Genomic DNA, 24,828 nt, shown 5'->3' with positions numbered 1-24,828 from the left:
CCCACATGCAGTTTTGCATATTCTGAACACCTCTGCTACTCAGCATATGACAGCAGCAAGGCGATCTGGTTATGAAGCAATAATTCTTTCAAGCCCACACATCACACTTAAACGCTCCCCCCCTCTAAACCCAGCTACGCTGGTGCCAACTCCAGATTTTGAAATAACACATGACTGTGTCACAACGATTGACATGTCTTCTTCCCCTAGAACTGATATGTTGCAAACTCCTATCCCTAATTCAGATATGATTCAATACACAGACGGGTCTGCGAGCAGGCCGTCTGACACAGTACACTTAGCAGGCTATGCTGTTGTGAACGACTGGGAGGTTTTAGAAAGCCGGGCCTTGCCAAATGGCACGTCGGCTCAGGCTGCAGAGTTGTATGCTCTGCTGAGGGCGTGTATTTTGGCTAAAGATAGAGTTGCAACCATTTTCACAGACTCCAGGTATGCATTTGGTGTGTGCCATGATTTTGGTGTCTTGTGGAAAATGCGCGGTTTCTTAACATCGGCCGGTAAGCCTATTCAACATCATGCGTTAGTAGCTGAGCTATTAGACGCTATCATGCTCCCTACACAGCTAGCAGTAGTTAAGTGTGCTGCTCACACAAATTCGAATGATCCTATTTCGCGTGGAAATGCGTTAGCCGACACTGCGGCTAAACAAGCAGCAGTTTCCTGACACAATCCGCAGAACCCATTTGTTTGCCTTCCTTTAATGATGTCGCGGACATGCAAGCCCGCGCTGATGTTAGGGAGAAAGATTTATGGCTAAGACGAGGTTGTACACTTGACGCTGAGTCCAGCTTGTGGCTCCACCCAGACGGACGGATGGTTTGTCCACGTTCGTTCCTCCATGTTTTGGCACATGTTGCACATGGCAAATCACATGTAGGAAAAGGAGGGATGAATGGGATTATAAAGTCACAATGGTTTGCTCCAGGCATTACACTAGCTACACAGACCCTTGTAAATAGATGCATGATATGCCAGCAGACAAGAAGAAGAAGTGGTCAAGTTCAGCATGAACACTTACCGCCCCCCTCGGGGCCCTTTGTAAATATGCAAATTAACTTTTCACATATGCCACCATGCCAAGGATTCAAATATCTTTTGGTAATAGTGTGCCAGTTCTCCAAATGGGTAGAGGCCTACCCTACCAGAAAAGAAGATGCTAGAACAGTTGTAAAGTGTCTTCTCAAAGATGTTATTCCTAGATTTGGTGTGCCCACAGGAATTAACAGTCACAGAGGTCCAGCATTCATTTCTAAGATAACCCAGAGTCTAGCTACAGTGTTAGGGTTCAAATGGCAATTGCATGTTCCCTATCACCCACAGAGCTCAGGCCAGGTTGAGAGAATGAACTTGACTATAAAGGAGAAACTCACTAAAACAATGTTGACCACAGGACTAAAATGGGTAGATGCGCTGCCGCTAGTTCTGTGCTCCATTAGAAGCACACCAAATGCAACGACAGGGCTTAGCCCACACGAAGTATTGATGGGAAGGGTAATGTTCGCAGGATCTAGCCCCCCAGTAACACCCCACAAACTCACTCTTTTGTGGACAGATGATTACATGACTAACTATGTCAAATATCTAACTGACATGTTGAGAAAGTTTCACAGGCAAGTGGCTGACAGGCTCCCCCAGCCTGGAGAGGAGCCCACCCACCCCTTTCAGATTGGTGATAATGTACTAATCAAATCTCTTGAAAAAGATGCTCTGTCTCTCAGGTGGAAAGGTCCTTTCCAGGTGTTAATAGTGACCAGAACAGCCCTGAGAGTACAAGGGAGACCGGAGTGGATTCACGCTTCCAGATGTCGTCTCTCTCCTCTACCGGATGCTGGCGTGTGAAGGCAGTCATCATCATCGTCATTCTGGGTCTTCTGTACCTGGCCAAGGACGCCCTGCTAGATGAAGCTGTGGAAATCCCAACGACAGGTGGCGAGGGATCTCGCCCGTCTGAGGAAGAAAATAAGGTGCTCTTATCTAAGAGCGCAGACGACTTGGTAAAACGACACCAACGGGCAAATCAGTGCCTAGCGACAAGGACAGGTTGTATCCAATCACCACACAGACATTCAGTATGGTGCAAGAGACACAAAGAGAGAGAAAAGGAGGGAGAATCAGGGGGATTGTCTCCCTCCCTGATCATAAATCAGAGACTGTTTCTTTTAACTATCCAGCTTCAATATGTGATCCATCTAACTGTATTATTGTATTTCCTGTGTCCTTAGTTTACTCAACGTGGGAGATATATCCAAGGGACCAGTACCATGGGGACGGGGTTGCATCAGAGGGGGTAAGAATAGCTCTCAACCATTGAAGAAATGCCCCCAGAACTGTGGTGTAGCACTGTAGAACAGTTTAAGACACTGATAAGGGATAAGGCAACATGTAGAATGAGGAAACCAGATTACCAGGTTCCCAATCCAGGTGCTACTGCATGCAAAATGTCTGGACCAGATAGAAAAACAAATTTTCTATCCACTCCACTTAAACACTCAGGAGGTGATGTAGATTTTTCAAAAAAGGCCTTAATCACTCCTTTTAAACGAACTAAAACAAATTCTGCAGTAAGTTTAATGTTAGACTACGCGCATGAACGCAATATTAGCAACTGTTGGCTGTGCCAAAATATGCCAGAATCTATGCATTCTCCTATGTTTAGCCCAATTCCTTTCACGAAAGCTGACTATGATTTAGTGAGCTGGAATGACATAGCATCCAGAATTAGCAATGAGGCTGAGGACTGTTGCACTCCTTCCTACCCAATAGACTCTGATAAACCGTTACAATATGAGGGTATAGTCTCTCTCATTGTTGATACAGTAAATACAAATTACCTGCCTGACGGTTTCAAACGATTGATGTTTTTAAAACTAATATATGTGAAGAAATACATTAACCTAGCTTTTGAATACAGATTCCAGTTAGCTCTGGTCCAAACTAATTGTTCGGTTAATTCCACAAGTCCAACATGCACAAAACAACCACACATGGCATCTTTGTTGGTTAAAGCTTTAGTGACAGTTGTGCCCTGGTTTGGCTCCAGAACAGTGGACTCCGTTGAGGTTAAAATACATGACTGTACGCAACCAATACCCCTAGGCAATCCCCCTACACGTGACTGTTCAATATATGTTCCCCCAATTGTAGTACATGAATGGAAGAATGTGTCCATCTGTTTCCAGAATGAAGCAGGATCTCACACCTCTCCAGATGTGGGACACAGCGACTGTAATACCATAGTGAGGGTACAATTAGCCAGAATTCCCCTCCCACAGAGAGTTTACTTAGTTTGTGGGGACCGAGCCTATGGCTGTGTGCCCTTTGACATTTTTTATGGCACCTGTTATCTAGCCTACCTAATTCCTTTAATCCGTAAAGTAGAGGCTAATGAGATTGCAGCGATACTTCCCTCTCTACACAGGAACAGCAGGTCCATTACAAAAGGACAACAGATAGCGAGCCTATTTTTGCCTTGGTACGGCATTTATGTTAGTCAGCAGGAAATCATGGCGTTATCCAAAGTAGTGGAAAATCATCTAAATGTATCAAACACAGCGATGTTAGCTGAACACAAAGAATTGCAGGAAGTTAGGACAGTAGCACTACAGAATCGCATGGCGCTGGACCTCCTCTTAGCTGCCCAGGGGGGCACATGTAAGGTGATTGGAACAGAGTGCTGTTCTTTTGTCTCTGATGCTACACCTGAAGTTATGGATATGGTTCATGATACTGCTAACGGGATAAAAGAATTGCATGAAACTCATGGGTTTACATTTGGGGATTTAAGTGGAACCCTTGGATCCTGGGGAGCGGGGTTGGTTAAATGTGTTGTTACTGTTTCAGTGTTTATCTTGGTTGAGCTAATCCTAGTGATTTGTTTGATCACTGTAGTTAAATTAGCCATACGCAGGGTTGCCAAGACTGCCCTCCAAGCCCCACAGAGGCTAGTGGGGTATTCAACTGTAGATGACACAATGTTGATGTACGACGCCGAGCTTCCAGACCCATGGGTCTCCATCACAGTTCCTGTGCCATGGGTAACCCCATTCAGCGATTGATAAATTGATTAAAGAACAGATGTTTTGATTTTTCCTTGAATAAAGAACAGATGTTTTGATTGTTCCTTGAATAAAGTACAGATGTTTTGATTTTTCCTTCCTCAGGTTGTTACAATAAAATGTCTGATTTTTCCTTTTCAGATTTTGAACAAATGTATTTGAATAAAATGTATGTACTGCTAAGTGCCTTACTCTGGAATAAGCATACTGAAGTACACGCAAAGTAATGTTAAAGATTGAGGACACTGTAGCTTTACAGATTACAGATTGATCGATTCATCACTGTGAATGTATACCTTAACTGGGAATTTTAACTGGATCTCTTATGATTCTGATTTTATACCTCAATTGACACCGTTGATCATCTCATCTTAAAGCAGAGGCTACTCAGTATTGGCCTATCCAGCCTTGCAGTGGGGTGGTTTGTGAACTACCTCTCTGAAAGGTCCCAATGTGTTCATTTTGATGGACTGTCTTCTGAGTGGTTAAACATTTATAATGGTGTACCACAAGGTTCTGTTTTAGGACCACTTTTATTCTCCATATATATTAACAGCGTAGGTGATAATGTGGATGAAGCTACTTTACATTTTTATGCGGATGATACTGTGATGTATTGTGCAGGTCCCACCATTAAGGAGGCTGTTGTTAAATTACAGGCTGTTTTTAACATTATTCAGACTCAGTTCTCTGAATTAAAGCTTCTTTTAAATGTGGATAAAACCAAGGTAATGCTCTTTTCAAAAGCAAAAAAGACACCAGAGCCTGTTTTAGATATTGTAACTACGCAAGGAACAAAACTTGAAGTTGTTGCCTGTTACAAATACCTTGGTATCTGGCTTGATGATTGTCTCTCTTTTAAACTTCATGTCAATAACCTGCTAAAAAAACTGAGGGTTAGGCTAGGGTTCTTTTTCAGAAACAAGTCCTGTTTCTCGCTTGAGGCCAGGAAAAGGCTAGTCACTGTGACCTTTTTACCTGTGCTGGACTATGGGGATCTGGTCTATATGAATGCACCTGCCAATTGCCTGGTCAAGTTAGATGCTGCGTATCACAGTGCACTGAGATTTGTGACAAACTGTAAGGCATTAACCCATCACTGTACCCTGTATGCAAGGGCTGGTTTGCTTTCACTAACTGTACGGAGGCTCAGTCACTGGTACATTTTTATATACAAAGCCATGCTAGGGAAACTTCCATCTTATATCTGCTCCCTGATCTCACGGAGAATTGTAAGTGGCTACTGCCTGAGATCGAATGCTGTGGATTTATTAAATGTGCCAACTGCTAGGACTGTCTTAGGGAAGACAGCTTTTAGATGCGCAGCTCCTCTGTCTTGGAATAGTCTGCAAATTAAATGGAAACTGAACAATCTGGTGCCACTAAATGTTTTTAAAGCTCGGTTGGATGCTAGTCAATCAGAAGCTATTGGTACCTGTTTATGTGGATAATTTTGTAAATGATGCTGCAAGATGTCCTTTTGTTGTTCTGTTTATGCTTTTATGTTTCATGTGGAACTACTTGAACAGGTCTCCCTTGGAAAAGAGATCAATGATCTCAATGGGATTTTATCTGTATAAATAAAGGTTTGAAATGAAATGAATTGGATTTCTTATAATCCTAAATTTTAATTGTGTTTTAATAAGTAATTGCCTTGAAGTAAATCTTTGAGATGTAAGCTGATTTTGAATTTGTGTTTGATGAATGAGATTAACTGAGTGGTAAATGATAAAAGATCTTGTTTTTGAAACATATATTTTACTATTATATTTTTGTATTGCATGTGTGTTATAATTGTGCTTTTTGACAAAAGAAGTCAAACACTGAAGAGAGATGATTTTTCTATTGTGGTTGTCTGTATCAACCATTGTGGTTGAATGTTTCAATCTTATTCTGCTTTTGATGTAATTAATGTAATAGGAACCCACACAACTCTGAGGACGTTTTATTTGATTTAAGTAGTGACTGAAATATTCTTAGACTAATGTTAATTGGTTATCAATAAATTGATAAAAAAGAAAGGATCTGTTAAAGAATATTTTAATGTGATCTGTGCATTTGGAGACTTTTAGTCTTTTCTCCTTTGTGTCCTGTTTGTAATTTGAACAGGGCAAAGGTCAAGAGGCTCTGCCTTTCCTGTGGGGGAAGTGTGGACCAGGCACGTTGGCTTTAACAGGCCGTTCTTTGTTTTCAGCATGTCTGGTACTAATTAGGGAAAGCGCGCGATTACCAGCTCCCCCCCTTTTAATATATAGAGGTTTTCCTGCATTGCGTCCTCAGTGTTGCCAGGGTAATTCAATGATTGAGATACCTTGAAAATGCTCCGGCCGTTTGACTCTCAATAAACTTCAGTGGTTGATTAAGCAGATTCCAGCTTCCATTCTTTCATCGCATTGCTGAACAGAAGTTTTCTTCACACTAATCACTCCCCTTTTAAACTGTATTCTTGTGTTACTGTCCTATAGTATTTCATACCCGTTTTTTTATTTATTCTCTTATTCTTTAATAACTATAATGATCATATAAAAGTATTCCTCGCAAATACTGGTTTACATAAATAGTGACCAAACCGTTTGAGACCCACTGAGATCAACCTATTAACTATCTAAACACTGAGAGAGTCCTTACCTCACTGAGCTGACGTTATAAGAGCCTCTCAGTCTGACAGGAGAGGACTCTCCTCCACCTTGGTGTATAAACAGCTCTTTATATCTGTTAGCATAGCTAGCTAACCAGATGCTAACATCAACATTCCACGTTACCGATTGCGCACTCACAAAATGCGCTCGTGCCACACACACACACAGAGCCGAGCTTGAATGAAACACAGAGACCCAGAAGTAGGCTACTTGTACTGTACTGTATATCATATGATTTTCGATGGCTTTACTGTATAATCAGTGTAACAGATGAACAGATTGCCACCGGGCTTTCATCTAAACACACAGCCACGTAATGATAACAAAACAAAGGTCGGGGGTCATTGGTCAAGCAACACACCAATCAGAGAGCAGCAGTGAGCACAGCAAAGGCTGTGTTTTATATTTGTATTCTTTATTTCTGACCTATTTCACACAAAAAAACCTTTAGTGGAAACGTTTTCACTTATATGATTTTTTTTTAAAAACGGCAAAGTGGCAAGGCTTGCCCACCCTGCGTTGGGGGGGCACCAGCGGCGTAGCTGTGGGTGGGCCCGGGTGGGCCTGGGCCCACCCACATGCACGTCTGGCCCACCCACAGCCAATCAGCGCTTCATAGCGCAGAGCCGGGAAGCCCAGAAGGAAGTGCCACAAACTGCAGTTCATCTAGTGGCCGACAGGGGATGGATGCAAAAAGGAGCAATTCCCATAGACCCCCATGTTAAAATGCCCAACTTTACAGCAGAAATAAACATCTTTCTTGCCTGAATCCAATAAAACGTATTCTGGATATAGTTAGATTCCACCTTCATGACAATGGAATAGGGAGTGCATTTTTTTACCGTGAGTTTTTATAGTAAGTAAAGTAACTTTTGCCGTGAGTGAATGAAAGTATTATTTCATCTTGAGGTCTGCAGTTTAGCGTGTACACATTTGCTGAATATGAGAACACTCAGTGTGTGCCCATTGTGCGACTGTCAAGGATAAACAACCTGTGCCCCCGATATATGTTGTATGTATTATTGCTACACAAACATTACATTGCAGTTTAAGTGTCGCCAACTCCGTTTAAGAGATCTCGCCCCCGTCTGTGTGAGAGGGGGCGGGGCAGTTTACACACACCAGCTGCTACAACATGCACACACACACGGAGGAGATGGCGGAGAGAACGCGCTCCGAGGTGTGGTTAAACTATAGCCGTGTCTATGTGGACAATACTCGTTATCAAAAGTGGAATAAGAGTTTATCATGTGAGGGCGGTAACACGAGCAATTTGTCTAAACATTTAGCAAAAGTGCTCCACATCCAGACGGAGGAATGCACCGGGTTCCACTGTCTTTCTAGTAGCTCTGTAGCCCCATCCACGAGGAACATTTCCACGTCAGGTGTTATGTTTGCTAGCAGCGACACACCGAGTTAACTACATTATACAAACATGGGTTAATGATTAGAGGAAATTGAGTTATTTATTTTGTTAAAGTTTCAGCTATTCTGTTTACAGTTCTGTCATCACATTATTTAATATGATTTGTTAAAACATTGTTGTTTCTTTTGATGTGAAATATTATGTATTTAATTTAAATAAAAAGCAATGTTAGTTTTGTTCACAATTTGTTTAGATAGTTTACCTTCTTTTTTTCTCCAAAAGAACCGATAAAAGTAATGTTAAAGGACCGGATCGATAAGACATAGACATAGACATACTTTATTGTCATTTCAACAAGACACAGAGTGTACTATTAAAACGAAATTTCGTTGTACTGGCTTACAGGAACAGGACAATATAAAAACGTGCTAAAATTGTACATATAAATAAATAATAGTGACGTGGTGCTGATACAATTAAAGATAAAGTGTGCGTTTAAAATATAAAGACTTACTATACATATAAATAAAATAGACATACTATATAACAAATATGTGCCCTTTACACAGCGTAATGTAATCTTTATGTTGCTGTTCAGCAGTCTGATGGCTTGGGGAAAAAGCTATTGCAGAATCTGGCTGTTCTGCTCTTAATGCTGCGGAGCCTCTTGCCGGAGGGCAGCAGGGAGAACAGAGCATGGTGAGGATGAGTGGGGTCTTTAAAATGTTCTGGGCTTTTGTTAGGCAGCGTTTCTGAGCGGTGTCTCTGATGGGAGGGAGAGAAACTCCGATGATCTTCTCTGCTGTCCTGACCACTCTCTGCAGAGACTTCCAGTCTTTGGCGTTGCAGTCTCTCGACCAGATGGAGATGCCGCTGGTCAGCACGCTCTCTGTGGTTCCTCTGTAGAACGTGGTGAGGATGGGAGGGGGGAGCTGTGCAGGAAGTGTAGGCGCTGCTGTGCCTTCTTAAATAGTGATGTAGTGTGAGTGGACCAGGTCAGACTGCTTGTGATATGCACCCCCAGGAACTTGGTGCTGCCTGTAGTCTTCACTTGCTGTGCCGTTGATGTGGAGTGGTGGGTGCTTTTTGTTCCTGAAGTCGACAATCATCTCTTTTGTTTTATCGACATTCAGGATCAGGTTGTTGGTGTTACACCAGTCTGTCAGATGTTTCACCTCCTCCCTGTAGGCCTGTTCGTTGTTGTCCCTGATGAGTCCCACCACTGCTGTTTCGTCCGCGTACTTTATGATGTGGTTGGTACTGAACCTGGAGCATAAGCGTAAGCGCTATCGATAAAAGTAGTAGTACCGTTAAAGCCTTAACGATAGCCATCCCTATGTGGATGTCAGTTTTACACACATTCTGAGGCCGCCGTGCCTATGTTTTTGTTTTCACTGCTAATTTATGCTTAAGTTCTATTGGTGCATTAAACAATCATTACAATCATTAATGAAGTTTCAGCTCAGACCCCACACTTAATGTCTCCCCCTGGCCCACCTACATTTCTCCAGGCCCACCCACACAATAATTCCTGGCTACGCCACTGGGGGGCACAGTGACTCATTTGGGGGGGCATGGCCCGCAAATGACCCCCCATGACGCCGACTCTGCTTTATAGGGATCCTATTAATATCTAATAATAAAAATAATGAAATTCAATAACATGCTTTAACCACTAGGTGTCCCTTTATATCAGCGGTGCACCTTTATGGTGTAAATACAGCCTATCTACCAATTGGATCAAATATAAAAGTCAGCCGAATTAGTGTTGATACTGCAAGGAGACGTATTGTGTGAAAATAAATGTAAGATGTTGTTTAATGGCTGATATATTTATGATCCACGTCACGTTTTCAGTTTGTCTAGAAGTCTTCTCCTCAGGGCTCTATAAATACAGAACTACGGCATATATGTAATATTTAATGCAGCCAAACCGTGTATTACAATGCCGTTATGTGATGACTTTCAAAGAGAAAAGCAAGCACACTCGGAATAAAGTATTTTTTTAAAAATGTTTTCGGTCTGTTTCCGGTATTTGTTAATGACGATGTGCTGTGAGATGTGAGACTGGAATTGCACAGGGGAAAATAACGTAGGCTATCTTTAGATGCGGATTTTGTTAAAACTAATATGTTTGCGCTGTGGACCAATACTATACATTGACGGGGAAGGGGGTAGCAATAAAGATAACACCATTAAACAGTTACACAACATAACAGAAATAATATCGATAGCAGCGTCCCTAGCAACCACCTTGGTAACAATGAAAACGTCGCGATTTAAGTAATCTTCGTAATAACTAGCAAACTAAAGATCATGTACATCCACTGCACACATAATCTGAAATAACAACTCCTATTTCTCGCATCAAATTACATCAAAACGCATTTTAATGGCTAAACTAACTTTAAAATAGGCATTTTCCACCGAGAATAAAACGAAGTTCGGCCATGTTTTCTTTTTCTGCAGGGAGAAATTTGAAGATCACGTGACATAGACGCCAGCCATTGGAATGAATGGTGAACAAAAACGGGGTTTGTCAAACAGAGCACATGGTGTAGTCCAAACGATAGCTGGGGATTCTGGGTAGTGTAGTGTCTTCTGCCATCCTTTACTCCGAAAAAATATTTGTTTCTCCGAATCGAAGGTGAAAAATACAAAAGCATTGCACACAATTTAAACCAATCAATGTTGTGTAATTAACAAGGATAATCTGGTGTTTTTTAGTCGATGAGTAGTGCAGATATCACTGTAAAATCAATTGACATTAAGAGGAATACTTACTTCTGGGTGTACAATTCTCCGTTATCCAATGGGAATGGACGCTCACATTGCCTTTAAGGGCAGCCGACACAAACGAATGCCGTGCTTCCATGAGCGTCAAATCCCACCGCAGATGGGAATACATTGCAATCAGTTGAAAGCTATTTGCGTCCCTTTATGACGCTGAAGGAGCCTCGGAGCGTTACAACTGGACGCCACGGACACTGACCAAATGTCACTCCAGGACGCTTAGGGAGTGTGTTGACTATACAATTATAAACGTTTAGATTTGAAGGTCCTGTATCAAACCATTTGTTAATTTGACATGGGTAATTTGAAATTTCTGTCAGGTGTAGACACAAGAAAGGCGACAACATCAATAACAGTACTTTACATTGTTCTCTTAATTCATAAGTACAGATGTCATTAATAACTTTATTTATTTTTTAAATAATGCTCCTGTGTTTTTGCCCAGAGCTTCTCTTGGTAAGGGAATTTATATATTTTTTTTCAAAACAGCTGACAGATGACCAGGGAAAACTGATAGATATTGATGGCTGATGCCTATAGACGCTATCCTCCAAAGATGGCCGCGGCGACCCAGAATTCATAGTGGTTTCCATTCGCTATCGTGAAAAACAACAGCAAAACTATATCAAAACATGAAACTCTCACACAACGTGCAGTATCATCAAAGACTCAATTATAGAGTTGTGTGTTCACTACTTAATAAACACATACATTTTTGCTAAAACCAGAGAAGTAGGGTGCGTTAGTAGATTGTGTTTCAAGTTTCAGTAAAATTCCTGTTTTTGGTACGTATTGAGCAAAAGCCTCTATAATTAAGACTTGGATTTTCTATTAAAACACATGTAAAAACAATAACATTTACAATGGATCATTTTGGTGCATTCCTTAAAGTATTTATTTAAGAGCTCAGTTGCAGCCATTCAATAACTTGATATGTACTGTGTCATGATTAAAGACATGTCCAATGACTCCACTGACACTGTACACTGAGCAGAGTGTGGAGTAGTTTCATTTCCATATGAGGCTGAGTTTCCTATCACTGACAAAGACCAACAGCCTGTTCACACGCAAACACACTAATGGAGAAAAATGACTGAGGAATGGCGGGGAGGATAGATAGATAGAAAAGAGGACAATTGGTAGGTGGCTGAGCGGTGTAGAAGGATAGAGATTACAAGATCAGCTGATGAAGAAAAGATGACCTGACATCTGAAGAATAGGGTTCCCTTCACACTCCATGAGTCTCTATTCTGCCTCTGTCAGGAGGTTACACACACATACACACACACAAATACATAAACTACCCACAAACACGTACACAATGCACTAAACGAGGACCCTGCGTTTCTTCTACAAAATGCATCCAGCATAGTTAAAGTTTCTCATCCAATATTCACACACACACACACACACACATACAGTACACACGTACACACACACAAACACAGATCTGGCACTGGCTCTTAAAGCTGCACATACTATGGGAATGCTGTGGTACGGTACAGAGGGTGCGCTGCGTCGAGGTGGAGCTGCAATGTGTTTGAATTTTTCCTGGCAGGATAGGTTGAGATGCCCTGCAATGATCAGAGAGGGCTCTGCAGGGGAGGGGGGGCACCTGCTGCTCAGTACTTAATCTCGGGGGTTTAAAGCTGCCGTTGCTTTGGCGTGTGTGTTTTCCTCCTCTCAGTACTTCTCTCTATGGTGTTTTTTGGTTTCCCTGTCTGTGTAATTCCTCACCTGCCTAAATACAGTTTTATTAATGTGATTGTGACCTTTTTAATCATTAAACTCTTCGACACACTTTAGGTCTGCAGATCCTTTCAAATGAAACGAGAATCTACGCAGTTTTTCCTCTTCTGTGTTCTGAGGTTATGAGCCGCCCATTAGTCAAGTTTGTTTTCATAATTTTCTGTATGCTAATTTAAAAAAAGGGTAACCAGTTTGTTTATAAAATATAAATATACATTTTCAAAACAAATGGAATTCATTCAGTGGCCTAATCTAAAAAAAATAGAAATATGTCTCATCACCTATTTTCTGTCTAATACTAAAAGGTGGTGTTATATCTCTCACAGGCTCCGCCCTCTACTGGACTCTAGGGGTACTACCTTACCCTGCGAGCATTCTCCCACTGAGACTTCTATAGACGTAGCCGGCCTTGGGCGGGCCTACCTGAATGCGCGCGCATCACACCGTATAAAAGGAGGCCTCGCCTCCTGACTATCATCCTTTTCTCTTCAGCAGCGGAAGTGTTTTCACAGAGCTTAAAAAAAGACAAAAAATAGAGAGTAATGGAGTCAGTTCTTGACCACAGGACCTGCCCGAAATTTCCAAACCTGATCGCGGGGGCGGATCCATACCCCTTCTGCTTTTTGTGTATGGGGCCTGACCACGGCGTGAGCGGTATGGGCCCGGCGCCGGCATGCTCAGCCTGACAGATGCTTCCTCGGCTCACGCGTGAGCATCGTGGGCAGCATTTCCTGTCGGCGGAGGCCCCACAGGAGGAGGTGGAGGATTCGGAGCTCGACGTCGTCGAGATGGGCGATTCAGGAGAGGAGGAAGTGCCGTTCCGGTTCTCCCTTCCGTGGGGCCAGTCAACCCCGATTCCGGAGGAGGAGGACGAGGATGCCTCGGTGTCTGGAGGTCCGACTCTCAGGTCTGCGCGGATAGATTTCCCAGCAGTGATGACCCTGGCAGCGGAGCGTGTAGGCCTACCGCTCCCCCCACCGCTGCCACCGAGGCCTGTAAGCCGCCTGAGACAGGGGTTTTACGGCCCGGTGCATCCAGCGCAGCCGACCTTCGTTTCGCCCCAGCTGCCTGATATATGGCGGTGTGTGGAGGCGACATGGCAGCAGCCATTTAAAACGAAGGCCCCAGTAGCCGCTATGGCAGGTATCATCAAGGTGGAGGGCCGCTCGGACACAGCGTGTTCGGGTGTGCCCCCCTTTGATGAGAGCCTGGCGGCCCCTGCCCCCGCTGCCCCGGGACCGAGACACACTAGAATATCTGGACAAGATGCTCAAGCTCGGTACGCAGATGGCGGTTGCAGCAAATAATCTCGGCGTGTTGGGCTTCTTCCTGATCACCCCTCAGGCAGTCGCCCCCGCCCTCCTGTCTCAAGACGAGAAAGATTATCCGGACCGCGCTATAGGTCAGATGAACAATCTGATTCATGGCGTGGCCGCTGCAGCAGGGCGGGTGATTTCCTTGACCACAGTGGCATCTCGTCACGTGTGGTTGGGACTCACGGCTCTATCTAAGAAGGACCGAGAATATCTCCTCGGAGCTCCCGTGTCCACGGAGGGGCTCTTTGGGTCGATCTCCTCGGTCACCCAGCGCTTCAGCCGCCTGGAGGAGGAAAGGGTCCAGCATAGCCGGATGCTACCGCTGGCCCCTCCTCCGGCCCCGCTACGCGCTCCTCCACGCTTTTCCATGGATGCACAGATTCCCATGAAAACTTTTAAAAATAAAGAAAAAGTTGATCTGTATCCAAGTCTAAGTGTCCTTTGTTTCCACAATGCTACACTTACACATGATGTCTGTACAGATTCCCCACTCGCCGCCCCAGCCGTAGCTCCTGTAAGAGGGGAGGCTAGTGGGAGTGCGCAGATGAGAGTGATAACACGCAAGCAAAGCTATCGTAGTGCTATACGTGTACAGAGGCATTATGGCCGGCATATTGCTTTTAGGGAACACACTAAGCCTGGGGCTAAGACTCCAATTAATGCAATTTACCAGAGTTGTAAGAGTTGCATTATGGCAGCGCCCGCACTCACAGAAGAGCGCGTGGCGGTGCGTTCAGGGGCCTTAGTAGAACGCACTACTCCTATATGGACTCCGATTAATGATGTCCACCATAAAGGTGAGAACGGCATTATAGGGAAGCGCGCGCTCACACATGAGCGTGCAGCGGTGCGTTCAGGGTCCTCAGTAAATAATTGGTCCTTTCTGTGTCGACCCTCCATGGGCGAATCTTCCCTTCATGGGGAGTTTTGCGGCGGGAAAGGTCGCCAGAGAATACCACAGCGTTATAGCTGCGGCCCCACAGCTGAGGGCATGCCCTTTAACACAGTGTTATGGGGAATGGAAACTCAGCTGTACTATCAAAGTGGATGGACCACCACAGCCTGGATCCACCACAGCCTGTTATAGGCCAAAGTAGCTAGGATTCCAGCGATGATGTGAGGAGCGGAGAATAGAGCCCCTATCTTGTGAGTTAGGCTCTATTTTATCCTTCTTACAGTTATTGGTGGACAGAGGGCTTGCGCATTCAACAGTGAAGGTGTATGCAGCAGCCATCTCGTCCTGCCATGAGGGATTTGGCGGCAGGTCAGCCTTTAGTCAACCACTGATGTCGCGGTTTTTACAGGGGGTCAGGAGGCTGCGCCCAGTAGTGCACGCCTCCACCCCACAGTGGGACCTGCCCGTAGTGCTCGAGGCTCTGACCTCGGGGCCGTTTGAGCCTCTGGAGCTCTCCTCTCTGAAAGCATTGTCGTGGAAAACAGCTTTGCTTCTTGCCTTAACGTCAGCCAAAAGAGTGTCCGAGTTAATTGCTCTGTCGGCGTACCCGAGCTGTTTACGGATTCGGGGTGACCGGAGCGGCGCGACACTCAGACCGAACCCCTCCTTTGTGCCCAAGAGCCTAAGGAGTGCGTTCAGGCCAAGAGCTATTTAGTTAGGGGGTTTTAGTCTTCCCCCCCATGGTGGGGACAGGGAAGCTAAACTGCACCTCCTCTGCCCGGTGCGTGCGCTAGCATGTTATGTGGAGCGCACGGCTGCCCTTAGACGCACCGAACAGCTGTTCGTGTGCTTCGGGGGCGGGGTGATCGGGAAAGCTGTCCAAGAAACGCCTGGCAGGCTGGCTCTGCGAGTGCATTGCACATGCCTACGGACAGGCAGGGAGAGCCTGCCCCACGGGGGTTCGTGCGCACTCCACACGGGCTGTGGCTGCGTCGACAGCCTTATTCAACGGTGTGAGTGTGGAGGATATATGCACAGCGGCGTCTTGGTCGACGCCAGGCCCCTTCATAAGGTTTTATCTCTTGGACATGTCCGGCTCTTTCTCCTCATCTGTGCTGGCGGGGGCAACACAGGACTGGTAGGGGGGGGGGGTTGTGGGTCAGTTGGCATCTGACCCCCTCCCCGGACGTAATGCGCCTTCGCTGTTCTTGGGCCCTCTGAGGGTCCCGGGATGGGCGAGGGGCATGCTGGGCCCTTACAGGGCTGGAGGGCTGCTCTCCTCCTGCCGAAAGGCCGGAGGGGGGTAGCCCTCCACACACTCTGCACAGGGTCAGTGTTTGAGTGTGGGGCATGGGCTCTGGCGCTCTCCCGGTTATCCTTAGGGATTCAGGGAGGCAGGCGTATAGTAAGCCCATTCGGGGCCGAGGGGGCTCTCCCCATCCGTCTGTGGGCGGGGGGGGGGGGGTCCCCCGGCACTGTTTTTTTAGCACACTTTCTGCGAGGTAAGCGCAGCAGGGTGTGCTCTGTCAGCCACAGCCCAGATTTCTCCTCGGTTACACCCGGGTTAAAGGAGAATGTGGGGCAGCAGCTGCTGACAGTAAAAGCCGGTCAGGGGCAGTAGGGTGGAATGTTGTTGTTGGACGACAGTGCGCATATACATCGCGGCTCCACCCACTGTACCCATAGAGTCCAGTAGAGGGCGGAGCCTGTGAGAGATATAACGTTGGGTTAGGTATTGTAACCCTTGTCATATTAGCACAGGCGGAGCCCTCTACTCAGGGCACTGTCTGTCCTATTCCGCTCGCTGAAGAGAGGTGTAGGATGATAGTCAGGAGGCGAGGCCTCCTTTTATACGGTGTGATGCACGCGCATTCAGGTAGGCCCGCCCAAGGCCGGCTACGTCTATAGAAGTCTCAGTGGGAGAATGCTCGCAGGGTAAGGTAGTACCCATAGAGTACAGTAGAGGGCGGAGCCTGTGCTAATATAACAAGGGTTACAATACGTAACCCAACGTTTTGTATCATTTATAATGTTTTGAATTAGCTATAAAAGTCAATAATAGATGGTGTTTTTGTGTTCAATCACAGTATGTATTTACCATTTTATACCCCTTGTGTTTTTGGGTCCTGTTGAAATAAAATAGTCATGTTTTAAAACTTGATTTAATAAAGTCATGTCAATCATCTTTGATCCCAGTGTGACACAAACAGCTTTGTTCAGTCTAAAACAATTTATAACCTAGAGACATAATATAACTGAAGAACATGTTGTGTTGCTGTTGTGTATTGTATATGTTGAGAATGCTGAACATGTAGTGCCTTACAATAAAGGAACTTATTTAAATTAAGCTGTATTTGTCTTTTTAAAAGAAAAGAACAACTAGCATATATATAAAAAAACAATAAATCACCATCACATGTATACATAACACAAAACAAGGTTCTTTTAAATGTTGTTTGAAGTCAAATGTTAACTATCCGTATTATATTCACTTCAGATGAATAGTATCAGAAAATGTAAAATAAGAAACCAAAGTATATCAGTAGGTGATTCTCTTTGCCATTGTTTTCATCTAGTCTACACTTTTACAACAATTAAATGCTTGGTTTTGGTGGGCCACCCCAAGATTTTCAGTGGCCCCATTTGGCCACCCCTATGAACAATTTATGGAGGCGCCACTGCTCCACAGCTGCTTCCAATCACATTGGTGTCCACAGAGAGCTAAATGTCATCAATCACGGACCTCTACACTTGGGCCCTTTCTCATTTCTCTAACTCCCCTCCTCGACTCCTATCCTCGAGACTTAGTCCCGCCAACAGGAGATGCGAGCGGAGGAGCCGAGGAGGGGAACCGAGGAGAGAGGAGGGGAAGCAGCAGGCGGTTAGAGAAATGAGAACTCCTCTCCTCTGAGCGGTCATTTTAAAGAGACGTCCATTAATGATGACAGGAGGCACAGCAGCCCTCTGTCTGATGGACAGATGTGTTCATGATGACTTATATATTTACTTTGATTCATTCACAGTGCGGTATAATGAGACAATAACAGGCTACAGATGCGGACACACAAACATACACACACACACATGTATATATTTATCTAAATATACAATTTCAGAATCAAACAGAGCACTCATAATAACGTAACACTATCAGAGACTGGATATATCCCCCCCCCCCCCCCCCCCCCCTCTCTGGTCGCTACAATGAGGAAAATAAATTACGGGCCAAAAGTTGTATTTACAAGTATTACAAGTAAGCAGAGGACACCAAACCAACTGAGACCTGTCTGTCCGCTGCATCTACACACACACTGTACCACACACACTACACATAATCAGGCTACAGCCGTTGTGTATTTTATTGTGAAGCACTGAATGGTTTTAGAAAAATATCGACTCTTTGTTTGTAGATATCTACTAAACTAAAGCAAATAAAGAGAGTAGGCCTGTTATACTGAGTGATATATATTATACACACTGCTCTGCTTTCTGCAAGGACCTCACAGCTGTTCTCTCTGTAAACATCGCGTCGCGATGAAAGCAGTTTCTAAAATAATATCCAGGGGATGCATGCAGAGCTGTCATTGGCTGAGATAAGTCCGGCCGTGCGTCACGACTCTTTGAAACATCTCTGTTCCCGGAAATGCATCCGCGAAGGAGCCGTGGAGGACCATGGAGGACCCATCAGTGTATCCTCGGTTATAGCTCCTCCAGAGAGGCTCCTCGATGTTCGATGCTCGGTCCTCGACGTGCATTTAGAGAAATTAGATGTCCTTCAACATGGCGTGCTAAAATTCATTTCCGGGTCACTACCGGAGGACAGAGGAGTCGAGGAGTCGAGGAGTCGAGGAGGGGGATTTGATGAAATGAGAAAGGGCCTTGGAGACCTCAAAAATCGGGGCTGTCCAACTGTCAAAACATGGAGGGATTTAAGGTATTCTGTCGCAGGCATTCTGAGCTCTTTATGCACATTTTCGGTTACACAGCATTTCTTCAAACTTTAACTGATGGAATAACTTACGCCCAGGGTGTAATAAAAGGTTAACAAAGAGGATGCCGCATGCTTGAGCTTTTAAGATTCACAATATCTACATTAACGTTGGCCAAATATAAAATACACACAACATTTAGACGAATGCATGCAACTGAATGTTTTTCTTTGTGGGCGAACAGCGTCACTGGTTTATTGTGTTAAGTCTTATTTTGGCTTCACCAATAGGGCGCAGATTCAGCCCACTGGCCTTAAGTTTATTTAAGTCCTTATAAAGACACACTTTTCCTACACCTTTCTTTCCTTTTTGGCAGAACTTCACAACTACGAATGATGGCTGAAATGTATGGAACTTTGTGTCCTTGATAAATGTTTGCTTTATTTTTAATGATGATCTTTAAAAAAGCACAAAGTAACTTGTAAAAAAAAAGGATGAATATTTGGGTATGTCCATTTTGCTTAAAAGGTCATAACGGTAATTTATCAACCACAATGTAAACTGCGCAATCACTATTTCACTGTAACACAAACAGCCATCACTAAAACCTCAGATGTAAGATGGTTATCCTCCATATTGTGCTCCTCTATGCTGTGCTGTGCTGTTCAATCCCTTTCTGGCAAGGTCCGGATAAACGCCTCGTACTTTGCTGTTCTCTCCCATAATCCCACTTGGCAGCCATGCAGCACATCGGACAGAGGGAATACAGCTTGTAACCAGATAGGCCGCAATAGGCATGGTATCTGCTCCACACTGATACGGTCGAACGGCCCACAGACATAAACACAGGAAATACATGTGAATACTAATTATTAGTGCATGTACATTCACACACATGGATTTAGTGATTTAATGGATATTGGTATTGCATATAGTTCAATCATAGAGAACCTCTTGTGGTTTGAGGCTGTTAAAGATGGTATCTCTTCTATGCAGTCGAATCCTGAGCAGAATTTTAAACATCTTGGACTTTTTTCATGACTCTTGATCACCTTGAATGGTCTATTTCACATTCCTGATGATAAGGTCATATGCAGCTGTAAGGTCAGCCCCCTAACTATGTTTGTGAGACATTATGAAAACCCCAATGGCCTCCAATGGGTTCACCACCCCTCTCTTGCTTTATGCATCTGCATTATCTTTCCTCTCATTTTACACTCCCTCTCCAGCTGCCAGCATGCCTAAAATCCTATTTACTTGATTTGACTTATACATGTAGTGGCTCTGACCGACTGCCAGCTTTAGTCCCACCCCGCTGAGCCAACATCGTTTACAGACTTGGACACGTAGCTCCCTTTGTGTTCTTTAAAGGGAGGTGAAATTATGAGGAGGGGAAGATGGCAGATGAAGAATGCATTTTTAATTTTGCCCCTGATGTAACACACTCCAACGAGGCTCATGATTGATGATGGTGCTTTGTCTTTTCGGCTCAGCAGATGTAGCCAGCTGACTCTGTGTATGGAAAGACAAAGAGAGCACTCGCGCGCACGCACGCACGCACACACACACACACACACACACACACACACACACACACACACACACACACACACACACACACACACACACACACACACACACAGTTCTTTGCATCTCCTGTTATGTCACTACACATCCCAGGAATTGAATAAATAAAATGATATGCTGGGAGGACCTACAATACAATTGTATCACGCCAATAGTATTCACTTATTTCATACTGTTGGCAGTGTTGTTTTGAGCTGCAGGGGAAATTCATTCATGTTTTCAAAATCCAGATAGTAAAAAGTGTTGGACACCAAATCACAACTCCCCCTCAGAGACACAAAATGTGGACACTTGCTTTGTGGATTCACATAATATAATTCTGCACAGTTTCAGAAGCAGCATACACGCATAAGCTGAAATTCTACTGAGATTTTATCTCAACCAACACTTTGATCTTTTCAAACTGAATCTCTCTGTAGCTGGACATTAGTGTAACACAACAGATAAGAGAACAAACTCTGCCTGAATTTGGGTGCTGGAGATATGACAAGCAGAACTATAATGGAAAATGTTTTCCTGCCTTTATCAGAATAATGTATACTGTATGCGGCAAATGAGAAAACTCCCTGGGGTCATTAGATTATCTTTATTATTAAACAGCTCTGCAGTCTGTCTGTAAATGACCTCACATGGAGAGTGAATAAAGATTGTATTATGTCCAAAACACCCAGTAAAATTGCAGCCCCCATTCTTTATAAATAACTCGGTGATCATATCATTAATGACTATCCTTAGTTTTACATTTCAATTACACTGAGAATTGGATTCCAGATAGTGATTGGTTTCGGGTTATTATTATCACCGCAGCTCTGTTGAACAAGACGGTGATTGAAGATCATTTGATGGACTTGGTGTTACACATTATTACAAAATGATTTTATCTTAATGAAATTAGCTTTTGTAATGTAATATGGTGTATGCTGTGCCATGGACAATTTATCTCACCCATCCTCTTTAACCTCTGCAGTGAATTTGCTGTCACTATCACAAATAACTATTAGGTTTCCCAGTGTTCATGTTGTTTATTTATTTATTTTAATCGTTTATGTGGTAGGGACATTGCACATTAATGAACACTTAAAACAATAAATGCGCCAAGCGTAAATATGCCAGATTTAGCTTTGAGCTACTTTCCATCCGCAGTCCCTCACATAAAACATTAAGAAAATGAAATTTACAAACATAGCAAATACAAATACATAAAATGCAAGAAAAGCGCAAGAGTAAGAGTAGAATACCCAAGTATTTATGACATGGCAATACAATACAGCAGCATCAATACATAAAGTGCAAGAGACTTGTGCCTGTTGTTTAGACAGCAGCAGAAGACATGCACGTAGTACAACATGCTTGGTTTAATCCTGATCCAACAAAACCTTGTTTTCCAATGATCGGCAGAAAATGTGACAACAAAAAAGGTTGTTTTTACAGCTTGTTAAGATCACAGAATTAAACTGTTTTCCTCATGCTTTGCTTAGCATCTATTTATTTGTTCAGATGAGGGAAAAACATGAAAATAAGATAAATCTAAAAAAAGATATCTTTATTTATGATCTATCTGGCCTTATAATTATTAATAGACAGTTTGATCTCTCCAAGAGAAAATAAATGTTATAATGAATCTATTTAATAGTCAATTCTTTGTTTAGTTGTATAACATCCTGTATATTTATTCAACAATAATTCTGTGCTAATTGCTGTCTTTAAAAATAATATGACTAGTTTCTCAAATAAGTTATGAATGCATGTATGCTCTGCTTACTGTACAGTATGTGAGTCATCTCCTCCTTCTGTACCCAGGTGATATTGCCTCATCTTAAAACTTGGAGCATCTCCTCTGGGAGGAAAGATGAAGGACAGGGAGGATAGAAAGGAGTCCTCAAGGCTGGTTTATCGTTTACTTCCTTCCCTCTTACTGTGTTCTCTTGTTATCTTACACTCCTTCTCCATGACCCAGACTTCTCATGCTACCGCTCTAATGCATAAAGAAACACCTTATCTCCGCTTCAGGCATCACAAGAGACACATTATCTCTGTCTCACTCACTTTTTTTGTCTCATAAAAGAACAGCCATCAGCCCTCTCTTTAATCACTTGTCCAGGCAGTTAGATGTCAAGGCTATACTTGAGAACAAGGTCAATCAGAAAACGTATCAAAACCCACAAACTGAAGCTGAAGTCATACAATCTTCTACTCGACAGTCGCTTTCTAGTGACTTGTGATTGATGCCCTGGGACGTAATTATTGAACAGCAAATCCCTCTCCAATTCATGGCATTAAGAGCATAAAACGGCCACTTGAATTACTCCCCAGGCCAGACTATGACTGAATTAGGGAAGGGAGAGCAAATCTGATGAGGCTTTCTAAAAATACTCCATCATCCGGCGTGAATATATTAGAGGCATGAATCTGAGCGACACTTTGATTTATAGTGTCCGCAGTAAATGCATGAAAATTAATTCAGAGAAAATGTCTGCTTTGCTGAAAAGTTATAATCTGAAATAATGTAGATAGAAAGTCAATGTCCTTTGGTGTATGTCATTGGAACAGAAACAGTATGTACTGTAGACTCAGGCAGGGTACCAATGTGTGCTGAGACCTGCTGCTTTCCGGAGAGATTTAAAATACTGTATATACCATGTTCTTTCCAATCTAAACACTGATGCTATCCTCCCAGTGATTACCAGGGTCAGCGCTGGGTCAGGACAGTAGTCACTGTGGAAATGTGTCTCATCAACTATTGGATATTGCTATCGCAATGTGAGATGTTCATGGTAAAGAGAGAAAACACACACACACACACACACACACACACACACACACACACACACACACACACACACACACACACACACACACACACACAGAGGGATTACATTAAGAAGCCTTGACTATAAAGGGAAAATACATGGAAATAATTAAATCAAGGTCAATGGTATCACAGCAGTGGATAGTTGCATACATCTGACTTCAGTATTATTCCATATTATTGATGCCATGCAGAAATATTTTCCACAGCAATTTTATTTTGTTCTCACAATTAACTTCAGGAGCAGGGCCACGCCTCAACCACACCTCTCATCACCTGCTAAGATACCGTCAAGACATCCGGCCTCGTTTGTCCCAGTTCTCACAAACCACCCTTCCCTTTTCCCTTCTATTCACCCATTCCCCTTCCTACCACATCCTTATCTGTGAGGATATATTCTAACGCTGTGAGAATGGGTCTGCGGATAGTAAGGATCGACTGAGGACGGCAGAAACACATTACAAAGATATACACAGAGGGGAGCAGGAGGAGGGGGAAATGAAGCACTGTTTATCTCTTGCCTTTTTTTTTCACCAGCATCTCATCCATTTCCCCTTTTTAATTATCTTACCAAAACATTAACTTCACTTCATCTCTAATGCTCTCTCAGACATATCCAGTATGTGTTGTCTTCCTCTGTCTTCCACTTATTTGGTTTTTCCTTTAACACTCAGAAGTCTATCCAAGGCAGGCAGAGGAGGAGATGAATGATGAGTGGACCAGGGGATTTTGGCACAAACCGATAAGAGACAGAAACAAACAGGGGCCATGTGAATTAAAAATGACAGGAGTCCTGCAGCTCCTGCATGGCTGGGCTAGCCAGACAGTGTGGATGGAGTTCAGGAGCCGAATACACAAGGCTGGTCTGACACTCAGGAGCATGCAGAGACAACACATGAACACAGCAGATGGAGTTGTTTACTTTTCGAAGGAGCTGCCATCCTATTTCCAAGAATTACCCCAAATGTCCTTACAACCTGCAATGTCCTCGAAAGGTTGGGAGACAACTGGCACACACACACACACACACACACACACACACACACACACACACACACACACACACACACACACACACACATACACACACACACACACACACACACACACACACACACACACACACACACACCAAGCCGTCTGCTAGAAACTGCCTGGGGAGATTGTTTGGCGTAATGTTCCTGATTAAAAGGTTGTTAGCATGTGTTAACATTTTAAACAGCATTATGACCTCAAAATCACAGTTGAATAGAGTAGTATTCCGTGAATGTCATCAAGTGAATTACCAAAACTAAAATGTCAAAGGTCATTATGTGAACATCACAGATTAGAAAAAGGGGAAATAGGGAAGTCATCTTACTGGAAAGCTATTTAGCTACCTTGCAATATTCAAAACATAATAACTAGTTCACTAGCAAGGACCACGCAACAACAATATGTTGGTTAAATATACTTTGTTTGTGTGTGTGTGTGTGTGTGTGTGTGTGTGTGTGTGTGTGTGTGTGTGTGTGTGTGTGTGTGTGTGTGGTGTGTGTGTGTGTGTGTGTGTGTGTGTGTGTGTGTGTGTGTGTGTGTGTGTGTGTGTGTGTGTGTGTGTGTGTGTGTGTGTGTGTGTGTGTGTGTAAAAGTGAGAGGAGTCCCATGGCTGCTACAGTGTTCCTGGGTGATT

The 24,828-nt window shown here is 43.6% G+C and overlaps 1 protein-coding gene across 2 annotated transcripts in view; it reads right to left on the bottom strand.

Moving 5' to 3' along the window:
* The window catches only part of kcng4a (potassium voltage-gated channel, subfamily G, member 4a), a 61,146-nt gene that overhangs the window by 25,286 nt on the left and 11,032 nt on the right, over window positions 1-24,828 (bottom strand). The gene's annotated exons all lie outside the window — the stretch shown is intronic.

The sequence above is a fragment of the Pseudochaenichthys georgianus genome, chromosome 6 (genome assembly GCF_902827115.2).
Source record: "Pseudochaenichthys georgianus chromosome 6, fPseGeo1.2, whole genome shotgun sequence".
Classification (NCBI taxonomy): Eukaryota; Metazoa; Chordata; class Actinopteri; order Perciformes; family Channichthyidae; genus Pseudochaenichthys; species Pseudochaenichthys georgianus.
This window is presented reverse-complemented; position numbering and strand designations above follow the sequence as displayed.